Source organism: Amblyraja radiata, chromosome 34, assembly GCF_010909765.2.
Source record: "Amblyraja radiata isolate CabotCenter1 chromosome 34, sAmbRad1.1.pri, whole genome shotgun sequence".
In the NCBI taxonomy this organism is placed as follows: domain Eukaryota; kingdom Metazoa; phylum Chordata; class Chondrichthyes; order Rajiformes; family Rajidae; genus Amblyraja; species Amblyraja radiata.
The window spans coordinates 22,832,087-22,855,591 of record NC_045989.1 but is presented as its reverse complement, the minus strand read 5'-3'; the positions used below and the strand labels follow the sequence as shown (position 1 = coordinate 22,855,591).

The 23,505-nt window shown below is 44.2% G+C and overlaps 1 long non-coding RNA gene across 1 annotated transcript in view; it reads right to left on the bottom strand.

Annotated features, from left to right (window-relative positions):
• LOC116991682 overlaps positions 1-23,505 on the bottom strand; it is a 1,144,705-nt gene that overhangs the window by 968,989 nt on the left and 152,211 nt on the right. The window contains exon 2 of the long non-coding RNA XR_004416871.1: positions 18,684-18,689. This is a non-coding gene — a long non-coding RNA (uncharacterized LOC116991682). The remainder of the gene's footprint in view (positions 1-18,683; positions 18,690-23,505) is intronic.

Here is a 23,505-nt window from a genome sequence, read left to right as displayed (position 1 = left end):
TGATAATACTTTCGAGGTAGGGTAGAGAAAACTATCCTCGTGTCAAACATACGATATTTTGATTATAAAAAGAACTATAAACTCAAGAATTTATCCCGTAATATAGATGTACGTATTCTGAATAATTCAGGTTACATTTAACAGCTGTAGTTTTCCAGATGCCATTTGAAGAGAAAGCCAACAATTTTATTCAATATTGTTGCTACTAGGGTGAGATTCAATTACTTCTCAGGATATTCGTACAGGCTAATTTCTCAGTCATAGAATCTTACAGCGTGGAAACAGGCCCTTCGGCCCAACTTGCCCACACTGGCCAACATGTCCCATCTACACTGGTCCCACCGGCCTGCATTTGGCTCATATCCCTCTAAACCTGCCCTGTCCATGTGCCTGTATCAATGTTTCTTAACAGTTACGATAGTCCCTACCTCAACTATCTCCTCCGGCAGCTCAATCCAAACACCCACCACTCTGCTGCAATTTAATGAGGTGAAGAGTCCGACACGAAGGTGAGGTTTGATGCGATTGATCAATTGAAAGATACAGCAAGGCAACAGGCCCTTCGGCCCACCCAGTCCATGCCGACCCTCGATCACCCATTCACACTAGTTCTGTTATCCCACTTGTTCATCCACTTCCTACACACTAGGGGTAATTTACACAGGCCGATTAATCTACAAATCCGCATGTTTTTTTGTGATGCTGGAGGGAACCGGTGCACCCGGAGGAAGCCCACCCGGTCACAGGGTGAACATGCACACTCCACACAGACAGCACTTGAGGTCAGGGTCAAACCCTAGGTCTCTGGCGCTGTGAGGCAGCAGCTCTACCTGCTGCGCCACTGTGGGGCGATTGAAAGAGGATTTTATCAACATGCACATTCCAACAGGATACTTAGACCACAGTTCAGAGGACATCCTCAGAAGCACCACTCTGATATTTATATCACCATAATTATCAAGTGTGGAATTAGATTTAATCGTGCCTTTTGTTGGAGAACCCTGGCCGTCATTGAGAGCAACGGTTGCAATTGATATGAATGTGGACACCACAGGAAAGAATTCCACCATTGTTGAGTGGATGAAGGCATTAGTACAAGCTGGTGACATTCAGCAGATGTGTATATGCCAGGAAGGCCTTGCCAACAAGTAGCTCTGCTCAGTCCGCCTAAACCTACCTGATCTCCTGGTTGCTCAACACTTTAACCCCTATCCCCCCCCACCCATTCCCACACTGACCTTTCTGTCCTGGGCCTCCTCCATTGTCAGAGTGAGGCCCAGCGCAAATTGGAGGAACAGCACCTCATATTTCGCTTGGGCAGCTTACACCCCAGCGGTATGAACATTGACTTCTCTAACTTGAAGTATCCCTTGCTTTCCCTCTCTCTCCATCCCTCCCCCTTCCCAGTTCTCGTACCAGTCTTACTGCCTCTGACTACATTTTATCTCTGTTCCGCCCATCAGTCTGAAGAAGAGTCTCAACCTGAAACGTCACCCATTCCTTCTCTCCAGAGCTGCTGCCCGTCCCGCTGAGTTACTCCAGCACTTTGTGTTTTGTTCAAACATCTCCAGCCTATTATGGGTTTTAACCCTTGCATGTCTGAGCATTGGTGTAGAAAACACTCACTAATCAGAAATTATCCACTCCATTCACCTTCCACCTAGTTTCAGGTCAAATCCAACCAGGTCTTGTGTTTTAACAAGGAACTGCAGATGCTGGTTTATAGCAAAGAAAAACGCAAAATGCTGGAGTGACTCAACGGGTCAGGCAGCATCTCTGGAGGAAAGGAATAGGTGACATTACGGGTCGAGACCCTTCGTCAGACAGCGAGTCAGGGGAAAGGGATCACATCATTGGTGTAGGGTAATCAACATAATGACAACATTTGTGGCAATTATTAAATAAAAACATTGTTTTACCACTGATTACATTTTTCTTAAACATGGGATATAAATTAGGAATCTTCAGTTTGTAGACCCATAGAGTCATACTGTACAGAAACAGGCCCTTCGGCCCAACTTGCCCATTCCGTCCATGATGCTACATCTATGCTAGTCCCAGCTGCCCATATTTGGCCCATATCTCTCTATGTTTCCCATCCAAATATCTTTTAAATAGATGGTAGATACAAAATGCTGGAGAAACTCAGCGGGTGAGACAGTATTTATGGGGGGACGGAATAGGCGACGTTTCGGGTCGAGACCCTTCTTCAGACCCTTCTTTTCAATGGATTGTAAATTGAATAAACGTGGTATTTGCAAACTTGGCAGGGCAATGAATTGTGGAAAAATGAATCATAAATATCCTGCAAATGAAAGCAGTCTTCAAAATGATTGTGTTATTATCTCGAATCTCAGAAAAGTGAGATATGTCTGAAAATAAGTGATTTTATTAAGGCTAAATACGTTTGATTAGTTAAATCAACCAAGTGGCAGACTGATTGGTGTGATTTTAAGCACTGCAAATCCTACTTGCAGCTTTTAAAATGTACTCCAGTCATATAGCTTGTGGGATGAGAGACAATATTGAAATGACTGTATTTTCAGGAGTTTAGATTCTCAAATCTTCTTATGCTTCCCATTTTGTGGAAGGAGTTAGCAAAATATCAGAGGATTAAGCTTGACCATGTGAAGATACCCACCTTAAGGCAGAGGCAGTAATATCTGTTTCACTTCATCTGTGTAAGGTGCAGGGTAATTGATAAACTCCAGCAGTATCCACGTGGAGAGACAAAAAAAAAAAGACAATTTGCTGAATTTACACAATTAGAGACAGTTCTCATCTTGGTAAAACTCACTCACTGTCACCAAAGCAGAACTGTAAACTGAAGAGTGAGACAGGACCACGTACAAATGGGGATCTTATACGATTTATATTATGTTACCAAGGATTAAATAGCTAACTGCAGGCTTGGGGGGAAATAAAGGCCCAAAGCATTTAGAGTGATTAAATTCATTGAGCTCAGAAACATGATAAAAAATTGCAGGCCTGACAAATTCCCGCAAAGTATCTTTCTGTTAACTCAGATGAAAGTGGCCTAGAGAGGGGACAAGAAACGGGCACAAAAATACAAAACGTTTCAACGCTGAATATTTAATTCACTGATAAAAAGGACCCATTTTGTCCCTGGGCTGCAGAAATACAGAGACACATCTTAGGAGAGAAGCAATGAGCAGAAAATGACCTTTTGTGAGTGGAGATGAGAGAGGAAGTGCAGCTAATCCTGGGACGTCTTCTATTGGCGGAATGGCAGTGTAGGAAATGTCTCCATCTCGACTAATCTCCTCAGTTGGATGAACTGAGGCTCTCAGTGTTAACCTGACATTTTACAATAATTACCCTTTCGTGTGACCCGGACCCAATCTCACACTCTCTTATAAATATCTTTGCTTCCAACCCCTTGACTCTTGTGTTAGAGATAGTGAGGTTGATGATACGATAATCACATGAAGGGAGTGGGGAGTTGAAGCGTTGTGCGTAGCTGTTATTTTGATCTCGTCCCCAGCTATCTATCAGTCCTCGGCGCCTTGTAATAGGGACACGTTCGAAAGGAGAATATTATGGCATATTAAGTAATGCTTTCTTATCGCACTAAATAAAATATGTTTCTAATCAGACTCACTCAGCACAAGGTACTTATCAGCGCTGGAGGCAAATGGTGCATGAAAATGGGTTCAGATGGAAAATTAAGTTCAAAGGTTGAACAGTGCGGTTCTAAGGCTAACCAAAGATGAAATGTGGCTATTTGTTTTAACCGTGTCTGACTTCATCTTCATTCTAAAGGTCAACGTGATATATAAAAAAAACACATCTCCAGAAATAATTTATCTCTTTGTGTCACCATCTCATTTCACTTATTACACTGGAGAGACCGGGTCGTTGAATCTTCAATAACATGCAATCAGCTGCCTTGTGAAGAAAGGGCAGTAATAATTGTATTTTACGCTCCCTTTTTTGTGTTTACTATTATCTGATTCATTAGTGCTGCGGAGAATTTGTGGGCGCTGTCACTCCAGCATTTTTTTTTTTTTCCGCTAAGCCAAAAAGGAAACAGAAATTAAAATCAATGTTAATAAAACCGACACGGTAAAAGAACAGCTATTGACTCTTCAGTATTTTTTTATAGTCAGGCTCGCGCCGTGAGCTGAAGCACGATACAATCTCGCTGCTCTTTAGATGAAAAGAAAAATGTCTTTACTTAGCATCACATACTGTACCCGATTAATTATATCTCAAAAATCTTAGCTGTCCCCTGAAGAATTTGAATATGCAAGGGTCAAGTCTTGACAGTGCAACAGAACGGTTTCGTAGATTAGTTTGGAATTTAGTTTCGAGATACAGCGCGGGAACAGGCCCTTCGGCCCACCGAGTCCGCACCGACCAGCGATCCCCGCACATTAACACACACTAGGGACGATTTACACGTACACCAAGCCAATTAACCTACAAGCCTGTATGTCTGTGGAATGTGGGAGGGGACCGAAGATCTCGAAGAAAACCCCTCGCAGGTCACGGGGAGAACGTACAAAACTCCGTAGTGTTTAAAGGAAGGTTCGAATCGGAGATAAATGCTGCTGCCTCTATGTACCGCGGTGCTCACCGTCCACTAAGCTGATAGTGAGTCCTTGCCCTCATACATGAACACCAGTGTCCTGTCCCTACCTGCATTAACATAGAAACATAGAAAATAGGTGCAGGAGTAGGCCATTCGTCCCTTCGAGCCTGCACCGCCATTCAATATTATCATGGCTGATCATCCAACTCAGTATCCTGTACCTGCTTTCTCTCCATACCCCCTGATCTCTTTAGCCACAAGGGCCACATCTAACTCCCTCTTAAATATAGCCGATGAACTGGCCTCAACTACCTTCTGTGGCAGAGAATTCCGGAGATTCACCACTCTCTGTGTAAAAAATGTTTTCCTCATCTCAGTCCTAAAAGATTTCCCCTTTATCCTTAACAGTCGGGACAAAGGCATACACAACAGAATGCAAACACAGTGGCCATCTGGAGCAAGGGAAGAGCACTTTCAATAAACCATTTACGCCCATTAAAGAGGAAATATTATTAGGGATGACTCTAGTGGTGTGGGGTAACGTTTGAAAGCCTACAGATGCTGTTTGTCAAACATTTACACGCAGCCTTTATATTACATTTAACAGTGTCTTTATTGGGTAATTGAATTATAATGGCCAATCTTAATTTCTGATAGCGGCCTGGAAAGAATTATCTTACAAGTGTCATTTTACTTATTTTAAAAAGTGTCATAAGTGCCTGGGCTGCTCCTATTAAGCAGGCCATTATGAAGATTTAATTTGGGTAATTGATCTAGATACTATAGGCCATTAGGACCAGAGTTAGGGCTCCATTTTTCTTTGTGCTTGCTCAAGGTGCCAGAGACACATATAATGAGATTTCTAACCCAAACTACTCATTTTTTTTTTTGCTTTTATTTCTTATCCAAATAGATATGGTTTAATATTAAAACACCGAGATCACAAAATATCATTCCGTTTATCTCAGCAAAACACAAGATGCTGGAGGAACTCAGTGGATCAGGCAGTATCTGTGGATGGAATGAACAAACCCATTTCCGAATAGTGAAAGGCCTGGATAGAGTGGATGTGGAGAGGATATCTCCACCAGTGGGAGAGTCGAGGATCTGAGGTCATAGCCTCAGAATTAAAGGATGTTCCTTTAGGAAGGAGATGAGGAGGAGTTTCTTTGGTCAGTTTGTTGTGAATCTGTGGAATAATTCTCCACTGAAGGTTGTGGAGACCGTCAAGCAATTTTAAAAAAAGCGCAAGAGATCCGGGTTCGATCCCGACTACGGGTGCTGCCTGTACAGAATTTGTACATTCTCCCCGTGACCTGCATGGGTTTTCTCAGGATGCTCCGGTTTCTTCCCACACCACAAAGACGCGTCGGTTTGTAGGTTAATTGGCTCGGAGTAAATGAAAAAAAAAATTGTCCCTAGTATGTGTAGGATAGCGTTAGTGTGCAGGGATCGCTGGTCGGCGCAGACTAGGTGGGCCGAAGGGCCTGTTTCCACGTTGCATCTCTAAACTAAACTAAACCAAATAAGAAGATAAACACAAACAGCTGGAGTAACTCAGCAGGACGGGCAGCATCTCTGGAGAAAAGGAATGGGTGACGTTTCAGGTGGAGACCCTTCTTCTCGACCCAAAACGTCACCCATTCCTTCTCTCCAGAGATGCTGCCTGTCCCGGTGAGAGACTCCAGCATTTTGTGTCTATCTTCGGTTTAAACCCGCATCTGCTGTTTCCTTCCTAAATTAAAAAATACTTGTGTTCTGCAGTGTCTGTGTAAGGGGAGAAGAGGGGGGTGGTGTATGAGTCATCTTCACTATGTTTTATTCAAACTGCTCCCCCTTATTAGAGCTAAACTGACATTCATAACGGCAGAATGGGATGCGAGGAAGATGATGATGCCTGGTGCTGTAGGAGCCAAGCGAGCAGCAGGAATCATCCTGTCAAGTGGCCAATCTTTCTAGAGGTCACACTGCAGCTCCCTAAAAGGTCAATTTAAAACTGTCACCCATATTGTGTCAGCCACAGCAGTAGTCACATCATCCCTCTGCACAGAGGAGCTGGTGTCTGTAACTGCATTACAGGTCAAGTTCATTGTAACCACCGCAGAATTCTTCATCACTCAAACTAGAGGAGATTTCTTTTAATTAATTAAGTGTTGTGAAGGGTAGTGACAATTTCAAGCAACAGAATAAAATTACTGCATGGAGCGGTGATTCTTGTGGATGTCTATTGAATCACTGATGATCCGTTTGGCTAAGGGATCAGGATGTAGGAGTGAATTGAATGAATTTCATTCCATTATCTCTTACAATAGATTTTGTTAAGATTAAGAAAATGACGTCTGGAACAAACAGAGAAGAATTCTAATGTAGATAATGGCTCATTGCCAGGTAAACGCACGTCTCTATCACCTTTGAGGCTTGGATACACAATGCTATCATCATTTAGATAAAAATGAAAGTCAAGGAATAAACTAAATGATGTCGGCTTGGTGCTGACTGAAAACTTAGCACCAAGAATCCAAATGCGGTCTTTAGTCCTTAGGCTTTAGATATACAGCGCGGAAACAGACCTGGTCCGCGCCGACCAGCGATCACCCCGTACACTAACACTAGCCTACACGCTAGGGACAATTTACATTTTTACCGAATCAATTAACCTGCAAACCTGTATGTCTTTGGAGTGTGGGAGGAAACCGGAGCGCCCGGAGAAAGGTCATGGGGACAAACTCCATACGGGCAACAACCCCTGTTCGGGATCGAACCCGGGTCTCTGGCATCGCAAGGCGGCAGCAACTCTACCGCTGTGCCACCGTGCTGCCTTGTTGCGTGTATTTCTCTTGTTTGCTCACTGTTACACTTGTATTCCGGAGTTATTGCTCTGGCCGCTGTTAAAGCTGTCCAATGTCAAAAATCAATAACCGTGTCACTTATGGCCATTGACACCACTCAGCATGAAGGTGAATTGGCAGTCGACGGCTGAAATTGTTTTAAGTGGCACATGTACTGTACCTTTTAAAGTATGTTATGTCCAATGTCTGAGCTGGAGTGACTCAGCGGGTCAGGCAGCATCCCAGGAGAACGTGGATAGGTGATGTTTCGGATCGAGACCCTTCTCCAGCCCAAGGGCCTCACAGAGTCATACAGCTCGGAAAAAGGCCTTTCAGCCCAACATGACCATGCTGACCCAATTTACATCAGTCCCATCTGGTTGCGTTTGACCCATATCCCTCTAAATCTTTCATATCCATGTATCTGTCCGAATGAGTTTTAAATGTTGTTACATTATCTGTCTCAACAACCTCCTCTGGCAACTCGTTTAATAAACCCATCACCTTCTATGTGAAAAAGTTGCTGCTCAGGTTCCTATTAAATCTTTCCCCTCTCACCTTATCCAATATCCTCTTGCTCTGGATTCCCCTACTCTGGGAAAAGACTCACCGTATCCATTCCCCTCATGATTTAATGCAACTCCATCAGGTCACTCCTGAGCCTCTTGCGCTCCAAGGAATAAAGTCTTAGCCCACCGAATCTCCCTCTCTCGGTCAGGCCCTCGAGTCCTGGCAACATCCTCGTAAATCTTCCCAGCTTAAAGCAGGGTGACCACATCTGAAAATAGTTCTCCAAGTGTGGCTCCAAAGACATCTCTCTCAGTCCGTAGCTTACAAGCAAGCTTGTGACTTAATTTGCGCGTGTAGGAAAAAACTGCAGTTGCTGGTTTAGATCGAAGATAGACACAAAATGCTGGAGTAACTCAGCGGGCCAGGCAGCATCTCTGGAGAGAAGGAATGAGTGACGTTTCGGGTCGAGACCGTTCTTCAGACTGATGTCAGGGGAGTGGGCAGGACAGGGATAAAGTGTGGCCGGAGAAGTCAGACTGGTGGGAGAACTGGGAAGGGGAGGGGATGGAGAGAGAGGGAAGGCAAGGGCTACTTGAAGTTAGAGAAGTCAATGTTTATACCACTGGGGTGTAAACTTAATTTGCATGTTTGCATTAAACTTTAGAACGGAAATACAAAACAACCCGTGAATGAATCTGAATCCTGTGACCTAACACGAGATGTTATACTAAAACAATTAAAGAGAAGGTAAGTGCTGGGAGATGTCCAGCAACACTAATGGCCCTTTCATCACACTTACAACTCTCTTTTATTTATCCTCTCAGATTTTGTCACCATGCTGAACAAAATACCCCATCTAGGCTCGTCCCACCTGCCCACGTTTGGCACATATTCCTCTCCAAATGTATCTCTATAAATGTCTTATAAATGTTGTTATAGGGCCTGTACATCTGGCTGCCCGTAGCGGCATTTAGTTCTAAGATAGATACAAAGTGCTGGAGTAACTCAGCAGGATAGGCAGCATCTCTGGAGAGAAGGAATGGGTGATATTTCGGGTCCCAAAAACATCACCCATTCCCTCCAGAGATGCTGCCTATCTTCGGGTAAACCAGCATCTGCATTTCCTTCCTACACATTCAGTTCCAAGGCTTGGCTACGAATCCCATGCACTCTGATGAGCTGATGACTTTGCAGTTAACAGTGAAGTGAACTTGAACAGTCTCAAGTTGGGTTCTAATTCCAACCAGTCAAACACGTTGGCAAATTTTCACGATATTGGGTGCTTTGCTAAAAGCTCCAAAAAAACCTGAATTAGGACGGGAAGAGAAAGACTAAACTGACACGATGACAGGCACATTTTATAAGATTTATGGTCATTCTATTGTTATAATTAAAAAAAAGCTTTTACTTTTCATTTAATCCATCATAAACCTGAGGATGCTTGACTCTGACTGACAATGAACGGAATGTATTATCTGTTGCGTTACTCAAGGATACAGAAACTGCAGAGAGTTCTTTAGATTAGCCTTTGACACTCTTTAAATCAGTTTTAAAAAAAGCAGCACTTCTAAAGCCAGCTGTACACTTGATATTTAAACTTGTTGCTTTTTCACTTTTTTCTATCAATCACGTTATTTACAAAGGTCAGCTTTCATAGTGAAGCTGTGACATCGCCAAAGACTCTCCGTGGAGTGGTTTCGAGTTACCGCAAAACTCCTCTCGGATCATCAATCAAACATCTTCTCAAGAATGCGATCGATGCGGTCGCTGCCTCACAGCGCCAGAAACCCCAGGTTCAATCCTGACCTTGGGTGCTCTCTGTGTGGAGTTTGCATGTTCTGCCTGCGACCACCAGGGCTTAGTTAATTAATTAATTTAGTTGATTGTCACACGTACAGTAAAAAGCATTTGTCACGTGCTAGTTGTGGATGCGGGTTACTGATTGGGGATGATCAGCTATGATCACATTGAATGGCGGTGCTGGCTCGAGGGGCTGAATGGCCTACTCTTGCACCTATTGTCTATTGTCCATGTTCAAGAAGGAACTGCAGATGCTGGAAAATGGAAGGTAGACAAAATTGCTGGAGAAACTCAGCGGGTGCGGCAGCATCTATGGAGTGAAGGAAATAGGCAACGTTTCAGGCTGAAACCCTTCTTCAGTCTATTGTCCATAACCAGTCAGCGGAAAGAGAACACATGATTGCAATCGAGCCATTTACAGTGTATAGATACATGATGATGGATTAAAGTTTAGTGCAAGATAAAGCCGGTAAAGTCCGATCAACGACAGTCCGAGGGCTTCTAATGAGGTAGACAGTAGATCACGACTGTTCTCTAGTTGTGGTACGATGGTTCAGTTTCCTCCGTGTTTTGTCCCGCAACTCAAAGATGTACGAGATTAATTGGCCACTGGATATATTGCCCCTAGTGTACACTCCACAAACATACAGGTGTGTAGGTTCATTGGCTTCGGTAAAATTGTAAATTGTCCCTAGTGTTTAGGATTGTGCTAGTGTACAGGGATCGCTGGTCGGCAAGGACTCAGTGGGCCAAAGGGGTTGTTTGCACGCTGTATCTCTAAAGTCTAAAATCTAAAGTGGCATCGTAGTAAAATATCAGTCATGACCAACAGAACAGTGGAGCAGGTTCGAGGCTGCCTCCAAATTTTATGTTCTCATCAATGGTTACAGATTGGACAGTTAAATGGGAGCTTCCAAGTTTTCACATCACCTTCACTTACTTTTCCTTGGTCACCATTGTGTTGGAATCTTGCAACTCCTCACCAAAACACAGTGGGAATATTTCAAGAATGGGTCGACTGGGCTTGTATTCACAGGAATCCAGAAGGATGAGAGGGAATCTTGCAGAAACATATAAAATTCTGAAGGGATTGGACAGGCTGGATGCAGGGAAAATGTTCCCGATGTTGGGGGAGTCCAGAACCAGGGGTCACAGTTTAAGAATAAGGGGTAGGCCATTTAGGACTGAGATGAGGAAAAACTTTTTTACCCAGAGAGTTGTGAATCTGTGGAATTCTCTGCCGCAGAAGGCAGTGGAGGCCGATTCACTGGATGTTTTCAAGAGAGATAGCTCTTAGGGGCAGGCTGGATGCAGGAAAAATATTCCTGATGTTGGGGGAGTAAACTTAAAGAAACTGAACCAAACTATCAGGATTGACTAACAAACAGGAAGCAGTGAATAGGGATAAAGAGGTAATTTTCAAATTGGCAACTTGTGAGTAGTGGGTTGCCACAGGGATCAAAGCTGGGATCGCAACTGTTTATAAGAGGCACTGATGTGGAGGAGGAAGGAAATGAATATACGGCAGTCCAAGTTTGAAGATGACACAGAATTAAGTAGGGAGGCAAGCCGAGAGGAGGATACAACTGGTTTACAGAGAGAGTGAGATTGGCAGGTTAGGTGAGCTGGCAAAATGAAGTTGGAAACTGGAGTGGAATGTGGGAAAGAACTGTGAAGTTGTTCATCTTGGAAGGGAGAACAAAAGAACAGAATTTTATTTAAAGAGAGAAAACTTGGCAAAAGTTGCAGCAGAGAAGGCGCTGGAGGTTCCTGTGCTAGAAACTCTGAACGCCAGAACTCCAGTGTGGCCATAAAATAGGGAGGCTCGTGTAAAATGTGGACACAAGGAACTGCAGATGCTTGGATCTGCAGCAAAGGACAAAATGCTGGAGGAACTCAGCAGGCCAGGCGGCATCTATGGGGAACAGGGATGGGCTGAAGGGAGGTCCCAACCCAATTCGTTGCCTATCCATGTTCTTCAAAGATGCCGCCTCAACCGTTACTCCAGAACTTTGTGTCTTTTTTTTGGAAACCAGCATCTGCAGTTCCTTGTGTCTCGATGTCTGGAGGAAAGGTTTCAGGTCAGGATCCTGCTTCAGGGTGATTGTAGGGGTGGGGGGGGGGGGGGGGGGGGAGAGGTGGGGAGGGGGGGGGAGGGGAGGGGGGAGGGGAGGGAGGGAGGGGGGCAGGAAAAAGCCAGACGTGAAAGATGGATACAAACTGCTGGAGTATTTGGCTTCTGTAAAACATCATTAGCTTTTTCTCCAAAGATGTTCCCTGACCCACAAGGCAGCATCTTTGGAGAAATAGGGTAAATAATATTTTAGGTCTGGACACTTATTCAGACTGACAGCAGGGGGGTGGGATGACGGGCTGGAGGTGAGAAATGATCAGGGGTTGGTCTTGATCCCTTCTTGCCTCCAACTCTTCAACCCCCCCCACCCCCACCCCCACACTCCTTTGAGTGAGAAGTTTAGTTTAGGTTGCAGATACAGTGTGGAAACAGGCTCTTTGGCTCATCATGTCCGAGCCGATAAGCAATCACCCGAACACCAGTTCTATCCAACACACTAGGGACAATTTTACAGAGGCCAGTTCACCTACAAACCTACAGGTTTTTGGAGTGTGGGAGGAAACCGGAGCACCCGGAGAAAACCCATGCGGTCACAGGGAGAATGTATAAGCTCCGTACCAGACAGCACCCGTAGTCAGGATCGAACCTGGGTCCCTGGCAGCAACTTCATCAGTACGCCACCGTGCTGCCAGGGTGGGAGAATGGTTTTCACTGTACCTTGGTACACATGACAATAAGCTAATCTGTAGAGGACGTGCAAACTCCACATAGATAGGACATGTGGTGAGGACTGTGCCACCTAGAGAAAGTGGGACAACATCAAACTAACGTGAACAGATGATCGATGTGCGGCATGAACTCGATGGGCCGAATGGCCTGTTTCCATGCTGTATCTCTAGCGCTAACCCATGATTCCCCAGGTCCCAATAAAATAATGTGCAGAAAGGAACCGCAGCCGCTGGTTTATACCGAAGATAGACACAAAGTGCTGGAGTAACTCAGCGGGTCAGGCAGCATCTCCGGAGAAAATGGATGGGTGACGTTTGCGGTCGGGACCCTTCTTTAGACATTAATAAAATATTGGGTGAATGGGTGAATATTTAATTTACTGCCTTCTTTGACCCAACCCAACATTATCTCCACTTTTTCTCCCCCTTTCTGACCAATGTCCTGAGAACAATTTTGGGAAGATTGTAAATGGGGGAACTCCATCTACCCTACAAACTAGAAGAAAAAAAAAAGCCAGCAATCTGGGTGGCTATCCCATTTACAGGGACAAAAGTTTCAACCAATATTGACTTAACATGGTTCTTGTTAGCATTTCCTGCCGTTATTTGTTTTAACTCAGCTTCACAGTGAAGGGAGAACTATTTGCAATATTTCAACTAAGGGGTTGGGTTGTGGGAATCATGCATTTATTTGGCATTCATTTGGAGCAGGGGGCGATATACGAAATATTTAACACACCATTCCTTTGTTGACAGAGCTGTACTTTTTTTAAATTGTATTTCTTGGGACATGCACATTGTAAAGAAACCCCAGTGATATTTTTTATCTCCATTTATTTTCAAACAGTTCATTAATTTGAATAACATCAAGGGCTCCACGCATTGTATATGGATTAAAGTCTTTATTTTGCCTTCCGCACAACACTAAACCTGCAGACTAAAGGAAAAGATTCCAGAAAAGCGTGCTTTGGGGAATTTCAGACCGCCTTTTTTCCTTTTAATTCTATTTTCTTCTAATTCTGCTCAGCACACACTTGCGGTTGTCTAAATACCCTTAATGGTTGGGCTGAGATGAGCTGCCGTTAGCAAAGAAATTTAATTTGAGTGGAGGACGACAGCCTTACCTTTGCGGTTAATTGGCCGTTTTGTCTCAGAAGTTAATTGTCTATTTAGTCCAGGTACTTGTTGAGATGTTTAGCTGCTTTCAAACTCTGATCTCGTCATTAATGGAGCATGAAATGAAATGCTTGATACTGCAAATAAAACCAGTGATATTCAAGGATGTTATTGTAGGTAATGCTTTCAAACGGCATTTTAATGGGTCCTAGAAGATTAGGTTAGTGTCAGCTGGAACAGTCTGATCCCTTTTCTGACGCTGTTAGTTCCTTCTTCATTTGCTTCACGGCTGTCTACACAGATCACATAAGCATTACAACTAAAACAACAAAGGCATGCTTTGTTAGCGGGCCAATTTGAATAATTTGCATAATATCTACTTATTTAAAAAAAGAATCCTCTGTAAAGTTATGTTTTAAATATATATACTGCCAACTCCAGCTGATCCAGAAGGTCTGGATGTTTAAGAAAGGACTGCAGATGCTGGAATAATCGAAGGTAGACAAAAATGCTGGAGAAACTCAGCGGGTGAGGCAGCATCTATGGAACGAAGGAATAGGTGACGTTTCTGAAGAAGGGTCTTGACCCGAAACGTCACCTATCCCTTCGCTCCATAGATGCTGCCTCACCCGCTGAGTTTCTCCAGCATTTTTGTCTACCTCAGAAGGTGTGGATGATTACTCCTGTTACCAAATAAGAGGGAGTTAGATGTGGCCCTTGTGGCTAAAGGGATCAAGGGGTATGGAGACAGGATACTGAGTTGGATGATCAGCCATGATCATATTGAATGGTGGTGCAGGCTCGAAGGGCCGAATGGCCTACTCCTGCACCTAATTTCTATGTTTCTATGTTTCTAATATGCTGCCTTGGGAAGAAGGCTTTGAGAAGGAGATTAGTGAAGAGGAGGTACAGTGAAGAGCTTTTAGTTGCGTGCTAACCAGTCAGCGGAAAGACAGTACATGATTATAATTGGTTCATTTGCAGTGTGCGGGTACACTATCGGGGAATAACGTTTAGCGCAAGGTAAAGCCAGCAAAGAGCGATCAAGGATAGTCCGAGGATCACCAAAGAGGTAGATAGTAGATCTGCTAGAGGTAGATGGTAGATGGTAGATAGTAGTACTGCTCTCTGGTTGTAGATTAAACACCAGCATCAGTGCGGGGAACATCAGGTACACCTCACCTTCTTCATCTTTCGTGTGGCGTGCGCAGCCTAAAGTTGTAGGACAACTTGTTCTATTTGATCTTCTGTTTGTGCACGTCGAGTTGATTGCATTAGTCAAAACAGGGCGGACCACGTGAAGGTTGCAATCTTCCACCCCCACCCCACCTTAAAGGTGTAGGAAGGAACTGCAGATGCTGGTTTAAATCGAAGATAGAGACAAAATGCTGGAGTAACTCAGCAGGACAGGCAGCATCTCTGGAGAGAAGGAATGGGTGACGTTTCGGGTCGAGACCCTTCTTCAGACCCGAAATTTTACCCTTTCCTTCTCTCCAGAGATGCTGCCCGTCCCGCTTAGTTACTCCAGCATTTTGTGTCTATCTTCTGTTTAAACCAGCATCTGCAGTTCCTTTTTACACATCTGCAGAAAGAGAATCAGTTTGCTTTATGGCATTAAGACATGGTTGACATGAACTTAAATAATTAAAAATAAGAAATATTTAAAGAATTACAAAGTACAATGTTTCTTGAAACATATTTATTTTTAGTTTAGTGATCAAGCGTAGAAACATCCCACTGGCTCCATGCTCACTAGTTATCCCACTTTCCCATCAACTCCCTGCACCCTAAGGACAATCTACTGGGACCGATAAACCTACATATCCGCACATCTTTGGGAGGTGGGAGGAAACCTACATGGTTACAGGGAGAACGTGCAAACTCCACACACCCAGCACCGAGGGCAGGATCGAACCTGGGTCTCTGGCACAGTGAGCCTGCAGCTCTACCATCTGTGCCACTGTGCCGTCTGACTGATATCCATGAATTCAAAACAATAATATGAAATAAAATAAAAACTCATATCCATTTGCCAAAGTGATCAGGGAATAACAGCAAGGATCCCGTCTGTCCAGATGTATTGTGGACATGATCTCTACCATGTGATATCTCCAAGAAAAACACCAGATGCTGTGTGTGGACTTTGTTGACTCTCCAAAGCCTTTGTTCCATCAGTGGTGAAGTTGTGCAGAAACACATTCCTCAAATTCTGCTGCCCACGGAAATACATTTCTATTTTCTATTTGCTTCACAAAATGTTCAAGACATGATATTAGCGAATGGAAATGCAACAGAGCCAATTCTATTGAACACTAGTGTTAAAGGAGGCTTCATAAGGTCATAAGTTCTTGGAGCAGAACGGGGCCATTCGTCCCATCAAGTCTACTCCGCCATTCAACCATAGTTGATCTATCTTTTCCTCTCAACGCCATTCTCCTGCCTTCTCCCCATAACCCCTGACACCCGTACTAATCAAGAATCTGTCAATCTTTGTCTTAAAAATATCCATGGACTTGGCCTCCACAGCCGTCTGTGGCAATGAGTTCCGCAGACTCACCACCCTCAGTCTGAAGGAGCTTGCCATTGCCCGAGCACCTTTCTCACTGTGTCTTGCTGTCTTTCTCACTGTATCTTGTTAAACCTGACGTCCAACAAACTCACCATGAGCGGGGAGGTGATCTTCTGAACCTACGGCAAGCTGTTCAACCAACAGCAACTGCCATCCAGAAACAAGGTTACCTCAACTCAGTTGTTGATCTGAAATGTGCAGTTGACACTCACGTTTTTGCACACTCAGAGGTTGGGTTGGACACCGCCATCGATGCTTTCAATGAAGCAAATTAAAAAATGGATTTTACACTCAAGGAATATGATGTATTCAAGAAAGAGTAATGGGCCTGTCCCACTTACGCGACTTTTTCCGCAACTGCCGGCACCCGTCATAGGTTGTTGCAGGTCGCCGAAAATTTTCAACATGTTGAAAATTCAGCGGCGACCAGAAAGACGCTATGACTCTTTGGGCAACTGAAGAGATGACTCACGATCATACAGGCGACACCATTGGCGACATGTCGCGGGGTGAAGCCTGTATGGTCATGAGTAGTCGCCCAAAGAGTTGTACCTTGTTCTGATCGCCGCTGGATTTTCAACATGTTGAAAATTTTCGGCGACCTGCAACAACCTATGACGGGTGCCGGCAAGTCGCTAAAAAAATCATGCGAGTGGGACAGGCCCTTTAGATACAGCTCTTTGCTGTAACGGGGAACGGGCTCCTGATTTTGGATGATTAGCCATGATCATATTGAATGGCGGTGCTGGCTCGAAGGGCTGAATGGCCTACTCCTGCACCTATATTCTTTGTTTCTATGACATCCAAATACAATTGGTATCTTCTATTATCCGGTTGCTGGCGGTGCATGTGTATCAACGTCCTAATTCAGATGTTGTTCTTAAGGAGGCAACATCATTAGAAATGATTATTTCCAAAACTCTAACCTGGATAATCCAATCCAATCCAATCCAACTTTATTTGTTAAGCACTTTAAAACAACCAATGTTGACCAAAGTGCTGTACAGAAGAATAAACAAGACATCATAAACAGATTAGGTGACGAAATGTGTAGGAAGGAACTGCAGATGCTGGTTTAATCCCAAGATAGATACAAACAGCTGATGTAACTCAGCGGGACAGGCACCATCTCTGGAGGAAATGAATAGATGACGTTCTGGGTCGAGACCCTTCTTCAGACTGAGAGTCAGGGAAAAGGGAAATATTTCTATATCACTCATTCCCCTTTCACCCGACTCTCAGTCTGAAGAAGAGTCTCGACACAAAACGTCACCTATTCCTTTTCTCCAGAGATGTTGCCTGACCCGCTGAGTTACTCCAGCGTTTTGTTTCTAACTTGGGTAAGACCACAGGTAAACACCCAGCAAATTCCTGCTTTTTGAGGGTCTCTTTGATTCAGGGGCTTTCTGTAATGTGTAGTAATAGCATTGACCTTTATTTCCGGGCAATAATATTTAAATACAGAAGAAAGTTAGAGGACAAATATAGTGCCTGCGATGAGCACTAAGACCTCAATGTTCAATTATGCAAAAAATCTTCTCAATAAAAATACTTCATCTGATTCAAAGACTTGGACACAGCAATAAGCTTGAAAACTAACCACATAAACTTCTGAAACAGAATATCAACATTCATGAGCACCCCACAGAGCAAACTTCCAGTTTCAATGAGAGGTCATCGACTCAAACTTCATCCTTGTGTCTGTCGTTGCAAATGACACCAGATCGGCAGAGGGTTTGAGAAATTCCTGCTTTTATCCTGAATTTCCTTGCACAGCCGCCCCTGAACATGTTCCCACAAAGAATAAGGAACCTAAAACATAGAATAGTACAGAGGAGTGGGCGGCAGGGTAGACCCGTGTTCGATCCTGACCACGGGTGCTTGTCTGTATGGAGTTTGTACGTTCTCCCAGTGACCACGTGTGTTTTCTCCGGGTGCTCCGGTTTCCTCCCACTCTCCAAAGACATGCAGGTTTGTAGTCTAATTGGCTTGGGTAAAATTGGAAATTGTCCCTAGAGTGTAGGATGGTGTTAGTGTGCAGGGATCGCTGGTCGGCGCGGACTCGGTGGGTGGAAGGACCTGTTTCCGCGCTGTATCTCTTCACTAAACTAAATTAGATTCTGCAGCCCAGGCAGCATCTATGGAGGTGAAATGGACAGGCGATGTTTCAAGGTTGTGATCCTTCATCAGAAAATGGGATTAGCACAGGCTGTGCGCAGCAGATCAGTGATAGGAGACAGCACAGATCCAATGGGTTGAAGGGCCTGCCTTGGTATTGTAGGAGTCTCCGACATTATGATTCTCTGATTCTCGGACACTTTAAGACTGCTATCTTAAACAATTGAAGATAGACACAAAATGCCAGAGTAACTCAGCGGGCCAGGCAGCGTCTCTGGAGAGAAGGAATGGGTAACGTTTCGGGTCGAGACCCTTCCTCATCACCCTTCTTAAACAATGCCTGTCTGCTCCTACCTGGATTGACATTAATGAACAGTAAATACACCTTTGTCTCTAATAATTCCTTTAAACATGCATTTGCAAATCCAACACATGGGTAATAGCATCTTTACAGCATAAAAGCGCACTTAGGGTGAAGAGAATAAATTAATCAAAAAGGATTGCTGTGGAGGCCTCTCAACATCATTCTGTTTGCCTGCCAAATTTATAATATTCACTGGTGCAATAACAACAACACAAAATGTAGTCAGGCAACTGAAAATGAACTACAAAGGAAATCACTGAAAACAAACAACAGATGTACTATACAGGAGGTAAAATAAAGATGAGGGGAAGCAGAAGCATGTGCTAATGTAGCAAGAGGTCTGAATGAATTAAAGTGTGGAAAAATCAATGAAAAGGATAAGTTCCCAATTTAAAATGCAAATTAATCTGTATCGGACAAATGAAGTTAATTTTAAACATTTGGATTCAGTTCAGATTGCCCATTGCTTTGGAGAAATGTTCCACTCGACAAGCCTAGTGCCATTTTGTTAGGGATGTGAAATGTCATATTCTCTCAATCTGCCCATTTACTACACTGCATTACCAGCTGAAACTCCACATGTACATCCGTCCCAAACTGTGGGCTTCCAGTTGTCTGGAAGGGAATTAATTCTGCGGTTCTTCTCAAATTGTTTTATTTTTTCAAGCCACAGCTTTGCACAGCTGAGATCGAAGCCAAATTCCAACCCGCCTTTTAATTGTTGTTTTGAACTGAACTACTGGAGTCATGGAGTCATGAATTCACACAGCACATAAATAGGCCTTTCGGCCCAACTTGTCGGTGCCGACCAAGATGCCCCATTAGTTCAGGTCAGTTCAGTTCCGTTCAGTTTGGCACAATGGTAGATGTTGCTTAAGAAGGAACTGCAGATGCTGGAAAATCGAAGGTACACAAAAATGCTGGAGAAACTCAGCGGGTGCAGCAGGATCTATGGAGCGAAGGAAATAGGCAACGTTTCGGGACGAAACGTTGCCTATTTCCTTCGCTCCATAGATCCTGCTGCACCCGCTGAGTTTCTCCAGCATTTTTGTGTACGGTAGATGTTGCTGCCTTATTGTGCCAGGGACCCGGGTTCGATCCTGACCTCAGGTGCTGTCTGCACAGAGTTTGTACATTCTCCCTGTGATCTGCGTGGGTTTTCTCCGGGTGCTCCGGTTTCCTCCCACACTCCAATGACGTGCAGGTATGCAAGTTAATTGGCTTTGGTAAAATTGTAAATTGTCCCAAGTGTGTGTGTAGGATAGTGTTAATGTGCGGGAATCGTGGTCGGTGCTGAGTCGGTGGAGGGAAGGGCCTGTTTATGCGCTGTATCTCTAAACTAATTGCTCCGGTTTCTTTCCACACTCCAAAGACCTACAGGTGTGTATGTTAATTGGTTTCAGTAAGTTGTAAAAAGCGTCTCTAGTGTGTGGGATAGTGTTAGTGTACGGGTGATCGCTGGTCGATGCAGATGCAGTGGGCTGAAGACCCTGTTTCCGCACCGTCTCAATCTAAGTCTAAATCTAAGTCGCAGTTAGTTTAATTTGGCCCTTATTTGGCCCATATCCCTCTAAACGTTTCCTTTCAATGTACCTGATCAAGTGTTTTTCAAATGCTGTTATAGTGCCTGCCTCAATGACCTCCTCTAGCAGCTTGCTCCATGTACTCGACAGCCTCAGGGTGAACAAGTTGCCTCTCAGGTTCCGATGAAAACTTTCCCCTCCCACATTAAACTTATGCCCTCTGGATCTTGATTTCCCTCCCTGTTGTGTAACAATTCAATGCCGTTTTTAATAACCAAGTCATCAAGGAAATGAGGTATATAAACATTTTTAATGTTTCACCGGAAATCTTTATCAATTGTAACGTTATTCAATGCATTCGTTTTTTGGGGGGTTTGTTGGCGATACAGCGCAGAAACAGGCCCTTCGGCCTTCCAGGTCCGTACCGACCAGCGATCCCCGCACATTAACAGTACCCCACACACACTAGGGGCAATTTTTCATTTCTACCAAATGAATTAACCTATAAACCTGTACGTCTTTGGAATGTGGGAGGAAACCGGAGCACCCGGAGAAAACCCACGCGGTCTCAGGGAGAACGTACAAACACCGTACAGACAGCACCTGTAGTCAGGACCAAACCCGGATCTCTGGCGCTGTGAGGCAGCAACTCTACCGCTGCGCCACCGTGCCGCACGTAAGATTAATTTAAGCTCTGAAATCATGAGGTAACTTTCCGAGTGAAGGATTTCAGAAATCAGGTCGGATTCAATCTAATAATTTGCAGAATGTGAGGTTCTAATAATTTGTGGAATATGAGAACTATCAATAAAAGAAGTGAAGTGAAAGTAAATGAATTGGACAATGAAGCGTGTAAAAGGAAATGATTACGTTCTGGTAAATCTCCTCGGCATAACTGTGATGAAACCACAGACCTTATCTGTCTAACAGGTAATAAATGTAATCTTCTGGGACCATTGTTCCCCCCTCCCACCCCCTCCCTTCACAAGTTGCTTACATTATTAATTTTAAGGTAAAACAAACACTGGGAGTATCCGGATGGAATGTCTGCACCGTTCACAAGTAGTCGGCTGTATTCTCATCAAACATTCATAAGTGATTGGAGCAGAATTAGGCTATTCGGCCCATCAAGTCTACTCCGCCATTCAATCATGACTGATCTATCTTTCCCTCTCGACCCCATTCTCCTGCATTCTCCCCATAACCCCTGACACTCCTGATACTAATCAAGGAACTATCTATCTCTGCTTTAAAAAATATCAATTGACTTGCCCTCCACAACCTTCTGTGGCAATAAATTCCACAGATTTACTACCCTAAAAAAAAATACCTCCTCGTCTCCTTCCTAAAGGAATGTCCTTTCATTGGGAGGCTATGACCTGGTCCTGATCTATCAACGCCTTTCACTATTGCTCCGTACCTCTGGCTGAATGGATCCATGCAAAGGAGACAAGAGGCATCATAGCAATGATGTTTAATGCAGAACTTCAACCCAAAACATTGACACCTCAAACTGTAGGGCATATTCTCAAATGACATAGGTTCCAAACTGTATGGACTTGGGGACCTTATTTTTGTACAAGTATTGTTTAGTTTAGTATCGTTTAGAGATACAGCACAGAAACAGGCCCTTCGGCCTACTGAGTCCACAGCAACTAGCGATCCCCGCACACTAACACTAACCTACACACACTAAGGACAATTTAATTAACCTACAAACCTGTACGTCTTTGGAGTGTGGCAGGAAACCAGAGATCCCACATTAAAAAACCCACGCAGGTCACGGGGAGAATGTACAAACTTCGTACAGACAGCACCCGTAGTCAGGATTGAACCCGGGTCTCTGGTGCTGTAAGGCAGCAGCTCTACCCGCTGCGCCACCGTGCCGCCCACCACCTCCCTATTTATGTCTATTTATTTGTCTTTTTTTTAATATATATACTAATTTTTTCTTCGTTATTGTGGGTTATTATGGGATTTACAGAGTCACGTGGTTACATACTTGTTGTGTTTCTGCAAGTAATGTAGGCGATTTTTTAGGGGACTACAGGCGACTAGGCTGTTGCCACATGGTTGCCGGTTGTCACCAGGGTGTTGCCTGTATGGTCGTGAGCAGTAACCTCAGTCGCCCAAAGAGTCGTAGCATCTTTTTGGTCGCAGCTGGATTTTCAACATGTTGAAAATTTTTCGACAACAGTGGCGACCGTGGGTTCAACACCAATGAGCGTAGCTTGATGTAGTAGCTGTCGTAGGTTGTTGCCAGGTGACGTAGGTTTTCGCCGGTGCTGACTTCGGTGAATTCCATTGTCATAGTCGCCGGTGGTCGCCGAAAAAATCGCCTAAGTGGGACAGGCCCATAAGAATTTCAGTGTTCCGTTTCGTGACATATGACAAAAAAATAGTTTTTACTTTTAAAGTATTTAAACTCCCCCGCATCCCTGATTGGAGTTGATGACCTGATAGCTGAACAGCATTCTCATGAGCCAGGTAAAATGTAAAGAAGAAGGGTCTGAAGAAGGGTCTCGACCCAAAACATCTCCGATTCCGTCTCTCCAGAGATGCTGCCTGTCCCTCTGAGTTACTCCAGCATTTTTATGTCTGCCTTCGATTTAATCCAGCATCTGCAGTTCTTTCCTGCATAAAATGTAAAGATCCCTTGCAAGTTTCAGATGCCCTTCCAATAATTGTGCACAGTAAAACAGTAGTTTGATAAGCAGATTGCTGGGAGAGAAATTACCTTGGAGGTCACCAGAATCAAATACGTGAAAGTTTGTACAATTGACAATCAATATCTCTGCCTGCGCGATTAAAGAGGACTTTGTCTCCTTGTGGCCTGAAGTGGCATTTATATTGTCTGTGACAAGTGCCAGCCGCCAAGTGAAGGCAATGACAGCAGAAATATAGCACCACAAGAATTTGTAACACTGAAGGAGGCCATTCAGCCCATCGTGGACATGCCAGATTATTCCGATACACACCTGTGCATGCGACCTTTCCGATCATCCCATTACAAGGAGGATGTGGCGGCTTTGGAGCGGGTGGGGAAGAGGTTTAGCACAATGCTGACACAATTCCAATACAAAATGCTGGAGTAACTCAGCGGGACAGGCAGTATCTCTGGAGAAAGGAAGGCTCTTGACCCGAAACTTTGCCTATTCCCTTTTGCCTGACCCGCTGAGTTACTCCAGCATTTTGTGTCAATCTTCTGGATTGGAGGCTAGTGACTACAAGGAGAGGTTTGACAAACTTGTGCAGTTTTCTCTGGAAGGAGGAGGAGGAGGAGGAGGAGGAGGAGGAGGAGGAGGAGGAGGAGGAGGAGG